At 44.1% G+C, this 13,222-nt stretch overlaps 1 pseudogene; it reads left to right on the top strand.

The window, feature by feature from the left end:
- Positions 1 to 3,471: 3,471 nt before the first annotated feature.
- Positions 3,472 to 13,222, top strand: part of LOC123098273 (nuclear pore complex protein NUP133-like) — a 14,311-nt pseudogene continuing 4,560 nt past the window's right edge.

The raw sequence follows: 13,222 nt of genomic DNA, 5'->3' as shown, positions 1-13,222 counted from the left end.
AATTTGAGAATATAGTAATAGCGAGTTTTCTCATCATGAGTAAAAAGGGTGGCTATGTCATTCAACTTAGTAAGATGTGCCACAACAGTTTCAGTTTCATAACCATAGAAAGGATAAGATTAAACCAAAGTAATCTCCTCACATAAGACGTAGTTCACACGTTAGGAAATGGTTGGACCTATTTAAAAACATCGACGTGACATTTGGCACCTCTGGTATAAGGTTGTCGTACACACATATACTTATATTTCATCAACCACACTACTAAGGATACCCTAGTCAAAAAATGTTTCTGTAACAACAACAATGTATTTTGATAATCGATACTTTTGTGTAAAATTTACAAATTACGGAGCTAATCTCTACACTTGAATCAAACATGTCGTCATGATCCCTATCCACCATTCACCCCTTAAATAAAACACTCAAATGGCTATATCCAACCACCTTTCATATCCTCCTAACCAAAACAAAAATTGGCTTCTCCTACACACACACCCAACCAGAAAAATGGCTACCCCTAGCCAATTATACAGAATACTCGCAGTCATTCAAGCCTATACTTTGAACCAAATACACTCTATGTAAGCACAAAAAGTTTAAAAAAAGATATTTAACGTTGAATCAACTATTGACCAAAAGCTATAGCACTACGGGATAGCCACGGTTTTGGCAACCGGGTTGGGGTGTCACGCCTTTCGAGCGGATTCAGGCTCATATGAAGTAAACAAGATATGGTATGTGATGGATGGTGGAGTGACTATCTTTGCACAATGCATAAACTTGCAACATGAGACTGTGAAGGTTGATTTCAAGCACCGTTTGCGAGAAGTTAACGAGATGGCACATGGAGTAGCTAGGTTTTGTTTTGATATAAAGTTTCTTATAAATGGAATGATCATCTCTCTAGCTTTCTCCTTTAATAGTCCGTGGACGATGTGTCTACTTGATGATCGATAAACCTTAGTTGCGCAAATACAGTTAAAAAATGCACAATACAGCCTTTTGGCTTCTTCGAAGATGGGTATACGTTATAATTTTTGATTGTTCCATGCTGTTATATTATCATTCTTGGATGTTTTACATTTATTTTATAGCAACTTTATATCATTTTTTGGGACTAACCTATTGACATCGTGCCCAGTGCCAGTTGCTGTTTTTGCTTGTTTTTCACTTCGTAGAATATCAGTACCAAACAAAAGTCCAAATGCCACAAAACTTTTTGGAGTTTTTTTTGAACCAGAAGACAGCTTGGGAGCCAAGGAAGCACCAGAGGGGAGGCCCATGGGGCCCACCACCCACCTGGATGCGCCAGAGGCCCCTGGCCCGCCCTGATGGGTGGTGGGGCCCATGGAGGTCTCCTGCACCGCCTCTCAGCTCTATAAATCCTCAGATATTCCAGAAACCCTAGGGGAGTCATCGAAACAGAATTCCAACCGCCGCAAGTTTCAGACCACGAGATCCAATCTAGAACCCTATTCCGGCACTCTGCTGGAGGGGAACACGATCACGGAGGGGTTCATCATCCTCATTGGTGCTCCTCCAATGATGCGTGAGTAGTTCATCATAGACCTACGGGTCCGTAGGCAGTAGCTAGATGGCTTCTTCTCTCTTTTTGATTCTCAATACAATGTTCTCCTCAATGTTCTTGGAGATCTATTTGATGTAATGACTTTTTACGGTGTGTTTGGTGGGATCTGATGAAGTGCGAGTTTATGATCAGATCTATCTATGAATATTATTTGAGTTTTTTTGATCTCTTATATGCATGATTGTTATAGCCTCGTATTTCTTCTTTGAAACTTTGGTTTGGTTTGGCCAACTAGATTGATTTTTCTTACAATGGGAAGAGGTGCTTTGTGATGGTTCGATCTTGTGGTGTCCTCACCCAATGACATAATGGGTAGCGAGACACGCCTGTATCGTTGCTATTAAGGATAAAAAGACGAGGTATATTCCTACATGAATAGATATTGTCTACATCATGTCATCGTTCTTATTGCATTACTCCGTTTCTTCATGAACTTAATACACTAGATGCATGCTGCATAGCGGTCGATGTGTGGAGTAATAGTAGTAGATGCAGGCATGAGTCGGTCTACTAATCTTGGACGTGATGCCTATACACATGATTATTGCCTTGGATATCGTAATAACTATTTACTCTTCTATCAATTGCCCAACAGTAATTTGTTTACCCACCGTATGCTATTTTCTCGAGAGAAGCCACTAGTGAAATATACGGCCCCCGGGTCTATCTTTTATCATATTGTTTTTAGATCTACTATTCCAAAAACCCAAAAATACCTTGCTGCACTTTTTCATTACTTACTTTTTGTGTGTTCTTGCTAGATCTATTTATCCAATCTCATACAATTTAATCTATCTTTTTACCGTAGAGGGATTGGCAACCCCTCTTGCACGTTGGGTTGTAAGTATTTGTTTTTTGTGTGCAAGTACCGTTTACATAGTGTTGCTTAGTTCTCCTACTGGATTGATAACCTTGGTTTCATAATTGAGGGAAATACTTGCCGTAGCTGTGTTGCATCATCCATTCCTCTTTGGAGAAATACCAACGCAGATTCAAGCCATGTCAATGGGGACTTGATTTTTTTCTTACAAAGGAAAGCTAATCAAAACCTATAATAGTTTTGGATTAATGAAATTTTAAATAAAATTCAACCTATCTTTTTTTTCTCATCTCACAAGGCGACCAGGGCAAAGCCTTCCTCTCTCGATCTCTGCCAGCAAGCCCATGTATTTGCCCCCCCTCTCTGTTGGCCGCTTCGACGGAGGGTGGCGGGAAGATGTATGTTGTTGCCTCAGCTCCGACTAGTTGATAGGTTAGGGTTTTTAGTCTTCACAGGGCAACACTTGAGCGAATGCCGACGCTTCTCCTTCGAGCCAGTCTTCAGGGCTTCGATTCCCCTCAAGTTCGTTTGTCAGGATGGATTAGATGAAGCTCTAGCGTTGATTTGTGCCAACTCCTCGGGCCTGCGGGCAAGGGTTTTTTAGTCGTGCGTATGCAATGACGATATTTGGTGTGAGGTTCTTTAGATCAATTCAATGGTTCAATTGCGACGATTGCGCTGGTCCTTAGGGGCACGTGCTCGAAAATTTCATAGTTGTCACCGACGAGGTCAGACTGATTTCGATATGAGGGTAGCGACAATGGCGCTTCGATGGCTTGTCCTGGCAGCAATAATGGTCATTCGGTGGTCCAAGGACCTTGACGTAATTTTTATTATGTTTGGCGTGCTTTGTACTTCTACCAAATCTTTATAGCAGTGAGTTCTTTAAAAAAGGAAATTTAAATGCATTTGGATCGGAAGAGTCGTGAGAGAAGTAACCTTTTCTATTTCTCTGTTTTTAAAACCATGTATTACACAGAGGCCCTTAGCTCCAACCTCCAACTAGCGTTTCCGTATTTCTATCTCTAAGGAGGGGCAAAACGCAAAGAAGAGAGAAAAGGAAGGAACTCAAAACACTAGTAAAACCCTAGCCCACCGGAGGAGAGCGCCGAAAAAAGGCCGGCTAGTCGGAGAGCTTGAGGCGGCCGCAGCACAGCTCGTCCGCCGCCAAAGATGTTCTCGCCGGCGATACGGAAACCCCACTTCCACCGCAGGGAGAAGGAGGAGGCGACCCCTTCACCCCCTCCTCCTGCTCCCGCCCACTCCCCGTCGCCTGGTGGATTCGCCCTCTCTGACCGCCCCGCGACTGGCACCCCGGCCCCATGGACCACCCACTACTGCTCCCGCCCACTTCCGTCTCACCTGTCTTCGATTTCACCAGAATCACCGCATTTCACCGTATGCTTGTATCTAGTCGAGGCACCGGAAGCAAGCGATGCGCAGGAACCCCTTTGCCATCCTCACCGTAATAGGCTAGCGCGCTCACAGTTTGACACAGTTCGCCTAGGTATGATGTTTCTAAATTCTGTTTCTTGCGAATTTTTAGGATTTCGACATCAAAGCAAACCGACAGGGCCGGCGATTCTGACCAGATCCAACCAGTGCGCGTAGCAGAGTTTCCCCAAGTCGTGAGGAATGCACAAGCCAACCTTCTGCAGAGGAATTTTGCCGGTAACTGGTTTCTCTTGGGTGCCTGCGCAATTTTTCTTTTGCTAGTTTGTTTCTACCATCCTGAACTGTAGATGCCGTTTATGTATCCCCTGTAGGCAAGAGCATGCTTGTAGGTGGCATTGACAAAGAAACATCCCTTGCATGGATGATATGTGGAAATGAGCTTTTTGTCTGGAGCTACTTAGCTGCTGTTGCAAAAGATTGTCTTGCACTTGAGATCCCGTCTTCGCTTGTGGGAGACAAAGATGGAAAACCCCTCTCTGGTAACCACTGGACGGTTTGCATCATGAGATGGCATAGTAGTGGTCCATCAACAAGGAACAGTGGAGATATGTTGCACCGAAGAAGTTCGACTGGTGTTATCCTCTGCAACAGAAGAACACAAGCTATTGCGTATTGGCCTGATATCTATGATGAAAGTAGTAGCAAGGGTCCAGTTCTTAGTTTATTCGGCCACAGTGACACATCTGCAAGTGATGCCATATCTGGCTGTTACAGGTTTAACTCGCTAATTGCAGTTTCCGTTCCAGGAGCCGCTCATGAATGTATTGCGATTGCTTCTGAGCCAACCGGTGCTTTATGGTTGTTTCAGTGTTCACCACTGAGAATTCACCGAAGAGAAGTCCATCGTGATACATTAGGAGATAATGGTACTGATCATTCTCAGAAAAATAATGGTGGAAGATCCTTGGTTTGGCTGCCAAGCAATGAATCATCCGAGGCTGCTGAACGGAAGTTCTTTTTGTTGACTAGCCAGGGGATACAATGCTGGGGCATCTCACTCTTGCATGGAATCAATGTAAAAATATTAGGGTCTCAGGAAATTGTTGGTAGTGATGGGGAGTTGGGCATAAAAAAGGACATAGCTGGTCAAAAGAACATTTGGCTTTTGGACATGCAGATAGATGAGCGTGGGAAGGAATTTAATATTCTTGTTGCTACCTTCTGCAAAGATCGGGTGAGTGGGTCAAACTACACTCAGTGTTCACTTCTGACAATGCTGTACAAATCTAACCAAAAGTTTCCATCGGAAAACAATGTGGTTAAATGTGAAAGGTTTTTGGAGAAAAAAGCTCCTGCTCAGGTGATAATCCCTAAAGCCCGAGTGGAGGATGAAGAATTTTTGTTCTCCATGAGGCTAAAAACTGGCGGCAAGCCTTCTGGCTCAGTGATCATCTTATCAGGTGATGGAAAAGCAACGGTGGCCATCTATTGGAGGGGCTCCACCCGACTCTATCAATTTGATCTGCCTTGGGATGCTGGAAAGGTTTTTGATGCTTCCATTATCCCGTCTGCTGAGGACAGGGATGAAGGAGCTTGGGTTGTTCTGACAGAAAAGGCAGGAATCTGAGCAATACCTGAAAAGGCTGTATTAGTTGGTGGGGTTGAGCCTCCAGAGCGCAGCTTATCACGAAAAGGTAGCTGTAATGAAGCGGTCGCTGAAGAGAAAAGGAGAAGTCAGGCATTCAGTGCTAGTATTGTTCCCAGAAGAGTTAGCTCTGAGGCTTGGGGTGCTGGAGACAGGCAAAGGCCAGCATTAACTGGCGTAGCTCAGCAGGCTGTGGTTGATGAAGAGGCTGAGATGTTACTTAATCGGCTGTTTCATGATTTTATTTTGTCTGGTGCTGTTCATGAGGCACTTCAAAAGCTTAGAGTAGCAGGGGCATTTGAGAAAGAGGGTGAGATGAACGTATTTGTTTGAGTAAGCAAATCTATTGTAAACACATTATCTAAGCACTGGACAACAACTAGAGAAGCTGAATTTCTTGCTTCAACAATTGTTTCATCCCTTGCTGAGAAACGTCAAAAACATGAGAAATTCCTTCAATTTCTTGTCTTGTCCAAGTGCCATGAAGAACTCTCTTCAAAACAAAGTATGGATCTTCTCTTGCCATTATTATCTTTTATTTTTATTTTGGACTCATATTATCCCTGTTACAAATAATCAAACGGAACCATTGGTTATGTTACTTATTGTTCTTGCCTGTCTGCTATCTATATTACACATTGTTGTCAAAACTGATGTGATCTTTCTATTATGGTATCTTGTGTATGCTATAGTATCTGTTCATCATCAGGCATTTGTCTTAGACCACCCCTCCCCCTTCTCTTGAAATCATTAAATTTGTATTGTAACAATGTGTAGGACCTAGAGACTACAATATCGATTTATAGACATAAGGGGAACTGATACTGTTCTATGAGTTCATTTTCTGACCAAATAATTTTCATTATGCTTTTGAAGGGGAGCCTTGGCGCAGTGGTAAAGCTGCTGCCTTGTGACCATGAGGTCACGGGTTCAAGTCCTGGAAACAGCCTCTTGCAGAAATGTAGGGAAAGGCTGCGTACAATAGACCCAAAGTGGTCGGACCCTTCCCCAGACCCTGCGCAAGCGGGAGCTACATGCACTGGGGCTGCCCCCCCCCCCCCCCCCCCCCCCCCCCCTTTTTGTTCCATAGGAGCTGCAATGCTAAGTGTCATGGAACATGGAGAAAAGCTCTCTGGAATGATCCATCTGAGAGAATTACAAAATGCGCTTAGCCAGCAGAGTTCAAGCACACGTTTATCACCTCAGTCCAAAACCCCAACTGCTGGTGCACTGTGGAATCTCATTCAGCTGGTTGGTGAGAAAGCTCGACGGAACACTGTTCTATTAATGGATCGTGATAATGCTGAAGTTTTCTACAGTAGAGTTTCTGATATAGAGGATCTATTTTATTGTTTGTCGCATCAACTTCGGTATATTATAACCGGAGAAGAACACCCATCTGTTCAGATGCAACGTGCACTTGAGTTATCAAATGCTTGTGTGACCTTAGTTCAGGCAGCATTGCACTACAGAGCGGAGTACAAGGACTGGTATCCTTCTCCTGAAGGACTGATAACATGGAACAGTCAGCCTGTAGTGCGGTCTGGAATCTGGAATCTGGCATCATCTGTGATGGAGCTTTTGAGAGAACCAGGATCTGCAGGCATGCCAATGAAATCTAATCTATGGTCTCAGCTGGAAGGACTCACACATATACTGCTGGAGGGATATATTGGTCTATTAACTGCCAAATTTGAACGCGGGGAGGACCATGGTGTGCTAGCCCAAGAATACTGTGAACGGAGAGATGAGCTTCTTGGATCCCTTTATGATCTTGCAAAGCAAATTATAGAAGCAAAATATCAGGTTTGGTCTAATTCTACGCCACTATTTTCTTAATGTTTTTCTTGCGCGTTTATATTTTGCAAGTTCATGATGTCTCTTTATTTCCTTGTACTCTTATCTTATTGTTCTATCTTAGAATTCAGTCTATCCTTTATTCCCTCAGAAAATGGTGTGGTTAGGTCCATAGCTTATTTTATATGATTAAGCTGTCTTGTATCAATTTGCGGACTGTTGAGGTTCAAACTTGTGTTATACTTGTATGTATGCAATTGTAGTTCTGGAGCATTTTGTTATTTATGTATCAACTCACCCTTTCAGTACGCAATCTGTGACATCGACATTCAGATGAGATTTTAGTGGTTTGCTGCTTGGTTGACTCTTTGGTTGATTTCCCCTAGTAACATTTTCATTGAAGTGAATATGGACTATACAAGTATACATGCATTGACTAGTAATCTCTCATCATAACACGTGTATGTTTTGTTCATCTGACATGAATGTAAGTTTGTATGCATTAACATAGTGGATGATAGCTTGACATCAAGTAACAAAGGGCAGTTTCAGCTAGAATGACATTCCAAATAAAAAAGAACCATGGCAAAGGCCTATTTGTACAATTAGTAATTTAATTAACTCAACATTTTTCTGGATTGGCCCATCTGCTGTTGACAGTTTCTTGACAGGATGTGTTCATACTTAACATGTATCATTTTATAAACACTGTCAATGTTGGCTCTACGGTTTTATTTGATTTTAATATGGTACCACCTAATACATGCCCGTATCTACCAGGAGTCAAGTGAAGGCAATGACAATCCTGATCTGAAAGAATCTATATTTAGAGAGGTCACTTCTCCTATTTTGGCAACAGCTAAACGGCATGAAGGGTACCAAACGTTGTGGCAGATTTGCTATGATATCAGTGATACTGTTCTCCTCCGCAATCTTATGGTAAAATCACATGATCATATCCCCAATTTGTCTTGGATCAATATTTTTTTAGTACCTAGCATATTTTCCACTCTCGACCAAAAAATTGTTATGGAACACGGCTCTTATGTTGATCTTGTGTTGCAGCATGATAGTATAGGACCTCACGGGGGATTCAGTTTCTACGTTTTTAAACAGCTAATCAGCAGCGGGCATTACGCTAAGCTGTTAAGGCTGGGAGAAGAATTCCAGGAAGAGCTGGCTAATTTTCTGAAAGACCGTAGCGATCTTTTATGGCTTCACGAGATATGCTTAAATCAGTTCTCAACTGCTTCAGAGACTCTTCATACCTGTGCTCTGCTTTCAAGTCCTGGAGAAGATGCTGACCTAACAAGCACCAGAAAGTCGCTGTCCTTTGTTGAAAGAAGACGTCTTCTCTATCTCTCTAAAATGGCTGCAACAGCAGGTTAACTATTTCTTCTGTTATACTTTCCTTCTATACCACCAGCTATGTCATGATTTATGTAACCGCATATTATATAAGTTTATGTAAAACTGGCTTCCAGTATCATCTTTAAGATGGACAGCAGTAGTTTATCAAGTGCTAAGCAAATGCGATGAATTCTACTCCCTCCGTTCCTAAATACAAGTCTTTTTAGAGATTCCGATTGAGACTACATACGGAGCAAAATGAGTGAATGTACACTGTCGTGGAATTAACACGTCAGATGTCCTTAGTGTCAGGACTTAGTCGTGAGGCCAACGCATCTATGTGGTAGCTTGAGAGGGGTTGAGCGGAATTGAGAGACGCAACACAAGACAAGGATTTAGACAGCTTCGGGCCCCGGGAAACATCATCCGGTAACAACCCTACATGCTGTTTGAGGCTAGGTCTCATTATGATCACGGGAGAGTCGCCGGGAACCGGCTCTCGGTGTTTAGCCCTATCGATTGTTTTTCGTCCCCTCTTGGGGTGCCCTGCCCCTCCTTATATAAGTTAGAGGGGCGGGTTACATGTGGAGTCCTAGTAGGACTAGGACTAGTCTATCTTCTCTTACAAGTTAATTACAAGTCCGGGTCTTGCTTCCTCATAAAGGAAATATTCGTCATCCCTTTCTTCTTAAGCCGGCCCATCATAAACGTGAGCCGGCCTTCTGGGCCTTGGGCCTTGTCTTCTATCTGACCCGCCGTTGAGGTTATCAGTAAGTCACCAAATACTCGCCGGGTCTCTGTGAGCCGCCAAGTTCGGCCGGGTCATACCGCATGGTATATCCCCGACATTAGCCCCCAGTTTAATTTGGATTTATCCGTGTTAAACTGATCCTGCAATATAAACACAAGAACAAATTTGACAGGTTGTGCTCCGGGTTAAATATTCTTGTAAACCGGCACCTGATCATCCTTGAGTCCTTGACATTTTCTCCTGGAATATCCGGGTCAATCGGCCAGCTTCAGAGTCAATTTATTCACATTAGTCTCTTGTAGAGAAATATTGTAAAAAATAACCCACTTGAATCGGCTTCCAGAACGCCGGCTTAAAACATATTGGTCTTCAAATACTCATCTGACTTTCAGTCGGCTTGAAGAGGTAAAACTTGCCGGTTTATCGTAACCAAAATTGTCGGCTTGTAAATATTGATAGCACCGGGTCATAACTGTTGCCGACACCGGGTCATGATTATTGATGTCGCCGGGTTGTAGACACAGGGTCATAATGATTGGTGACGCCGGGTCAATCTGGTTTGCTCAAAACAAAGAATTTAAAAATATTTCTCCCTTATATCCATATTACCTGTAGCCCCCAAGGGCCGGTTTAATCAGCATGAATAAGCCGGGACTTATCACCATGGCTTTAAATAAAATCCAGTTGTGTAGCCCCCATGAATCGGCTATAGTCATAGTAGTGTAGCCGGGTCATCCTAGAATTGTCTTGAATTGTTGCCAGGAGCAATTGGTAGCCCCCAAGGGCCGGCTCATTTAGAATGTGATGAGTCGGGTCTTCAATGAAGTGAGCAAAAAATGACTTTGCATTAGCCCCCAAGTGCCATGGTGCCTGCTGGCAGTGACATGGGACTTGCATATTTGATGTAATCTCAACTTGAATAATGTAGCCCCCAAGTGCCGGGTTGTAAGCTTGCAGCGACTCGGGACTATTCCTTTCATTGTAGAATAAATCATATCCATTGATAAAATAATAGCCATTGCGCCAAAGCGACTTTGAAAACCTCAATCATAATATTAGTTACTGATAACCATAATAAAAATCCAGCCATGCTGGCTATTAAACATTTGAATAACCCGGTTTGAAACCTCAGTCATTCAATATCATAGTGAAAATCCAGCCAAGTTTGGCTATTTAAGGATTCAAATACCTTATCTGTTGACAAGTAAATCCGGAGGTTAAATACCCGGCGACTCTTGGCTGATGGCAATTTATTACGCCTCCATTGTAAGCCGGAAATTTTATAACCCGGCGGCTTATAGCCTTTGAGAAAACCAAGAATTGACAACCCTTTTGAGACACCAATTTCAATCTTTGATGATGGGCTTGAACTTAATCATTTATGTAAGTCATAGCCCTGTAAATCCTGCACAGAGTTTAAACAACATAAGCCCTGGCGACTTTAACGTTAAAAGCCAGGACGGGCAACCACCCAAATGTAGTCTTATCCTGCACACAAGTAGATCACAAAATCCCTTGGCGGTTTACCGCAGGGCGGGTCATAATATCTTACATATAACCACTGTGATATTGAATTTGTACTGCCGGTTTACATGACCTGTGCAGTAAGGGTGATAACCCAATCCTTAGAAGCCAATGCTTCCACATAGATGATGATTGTCATAAGCTGGCGATTTACCATTGAAAATCAAGCCGGGTTAAATAACAACCACTCATATACACTTTAGATATGAAAAAGAGCTTCAAATAAAATCCAAAAATTGTTTGCAAAAAGAGACTTCAAAATTTTTGAGGCTTCTGATTCGAATACGATCAGAAAACCGTCCCAAAGGGGTTAAGCTAAGATTCGAATACGATCATATAGCCCCCAGTGGCCTTGGCGTTGCCGATCAAGAGGGTACCGACAGCTATGTTCTCTTTGGTTCGAATACGACCTATGTTTGAACAGGAAGCCCCCAAATGACCTTGAGAGTTGTTTAACGACGCTGATTCGAATACGATCCACGTCGGTTCCCAAAGGGGGTTGAGCTACGGTTCAAATATGACCAAGAAACTCCCCAATGAGCTCAGCAGTGCGCCGATCAAAAGGGTATCGACAGCTATGTTCTCTTTGGTTCGAATACGACCTATGTTTGAACAGGAAGCCCCCTAGTGATCATGAGAATATTTAACGACTCTGATTCGAATACAATCAGGGTCATACCAAAAGGGTTAAGCTAAATTCGAATACGATCAGCTCCCAATGGTCATTAAAGCAGGGTACCTTGAGCCGGATGTTTGAACCGGATATGAAAGCTTCAAAACCTTGCGGGAGAGAGAAATCTCTTGAACCGGATTTTAAACCGGAATCATTATTTTGAACCGGCAATTTTCTGACGGCCTTTAAATTTTCATCAATATGGTAGCAGCCTCCGGAACCGGGTTATCATTCCCTCCAACGACCCGGGGTTCCCGAGTCATGCCATTGTAGCCCCCGAGTCTTAAGTCGACTCAAGGAGTTGGCTTAAGATTCTCCGTAGTTGACCGTGATATAGACCGGTTTGAGTCCTACATGGGAGAACTTGCAAGCCAAAGTAATTGCTCTTTTTAAAGAAAATAATATGCAATATAACATATACTGGATGGATTTCACCTGATATGCCAGGCTAGTGATTTATCCACCGCGGAATTGTAAGCCAGCGTGGACGGGAGAGTCGGCCGCAGAAGCGGACTGGTGAGTTATCTGTGGTATTGTAAACCGGCACAAATGGGAGAGCCGGCGCGGTGTTGTTGTTGCAGACTAAGCCACAGAGGCGGCGGTTCGCACCCACATTTATTCATAACATGACATCGCTTTTATAATGAACATCAGTCCTGCATGATTAAAATATACTGGCCGGAATATTTATTCCTCAAATAAAATAACCTGTTATGAAACAGTTTGGACAGATATCACCTGAGCGGACGACAGATGATTTGGTCCACGCGCAGTCTGGCGCAGATACATGTACTTTGAACTCCGTACATTGTAATTAGTAGTATGTATCGAGGTATTTTTGTGTTGACCTGCGAGAATCCTGGCAGATACTGCCACAACTGACCGGCCACTGATTTTTGTCCTCATTAGAGCCAATGAACAATTTAATATTGTGCCCTTCGATGAAAACCTTATAGGGCCCGCCTTGTCTGGTGATATGCTAACAGTATTGTTACCAACAGCAAGCAGAATCTCCAATATATCCCTTGACTTCTTTTTCTCCTAACCCGCCCCCTCCTGTCCCTACCTTAATTCAGCAGAGGAGTGGGCGAGAGCAGGGACAAGCAGTTAAGCCGGCGATGAGGGCGGTGACCAGGCGGAGGCAAAGCAGCGCAGCTGGACTCGGTGAGTTAGCAAGCACGGGCCCCGGTAGGTACAAGAGCCGGCGCTGGGAGGCAGTTCGGAAGCGCTGGCGACGTGAGGCCACATCGGTGAGACGGGGCCACAATCGCGACGGGTCGCAGCGGCGGCAGATGTGGTTCGGTGGCCCGGGTCGCAGCGGGATGGCGGCTCAGATGGGCCATGGGATCAGCGGCTCGTCGGCAGCCGGCGACGGGTCGACGGAGTGATGACTGGTCAACAGAAACACAGCAGCAGCTCGGCGCCGGGGGGCGAGCTTAACGGCAGACAGGTCGGGTCACGGTGCAGCAACTTGATGGCGACTTAGAGACCGACAAGGCGGCTTACAGCAGGGGCTTGATCCGGCGGCGGTTCAAGGGAGCATGCGGCCGGAGTGGAGGTGGCAACGGGGAAGCCGGAGCCGGCCAATCAGGGGCGCGAGCCAGTGCGGTGATCCGGCGATGCGAAGATGGCAAATTAGCGGCAACGCGGCTGACAGGTGACGCAGGGCGTGCGGT

This window comes from Triticum aestivum, chromosome 4D (genome assembly GCF_018294505.1).
Source record: "Triticum aestivum cultivar Chinese Spring chromosome 4D, IWGSC CS RefSeq v2.1, whole genome shotgun sequence".
Classification (NCBI taxonomy): Eukaryota; Viridiplantae; Streptophyta; class Magnoliopsida; order Poales; family Poaceae; genus Triticum; species Triticum aestivum.
Note: the sequence above shows the minus strand (reverse complement) of the source record. Positions and strands in the feature narration are given on the sequence as shown.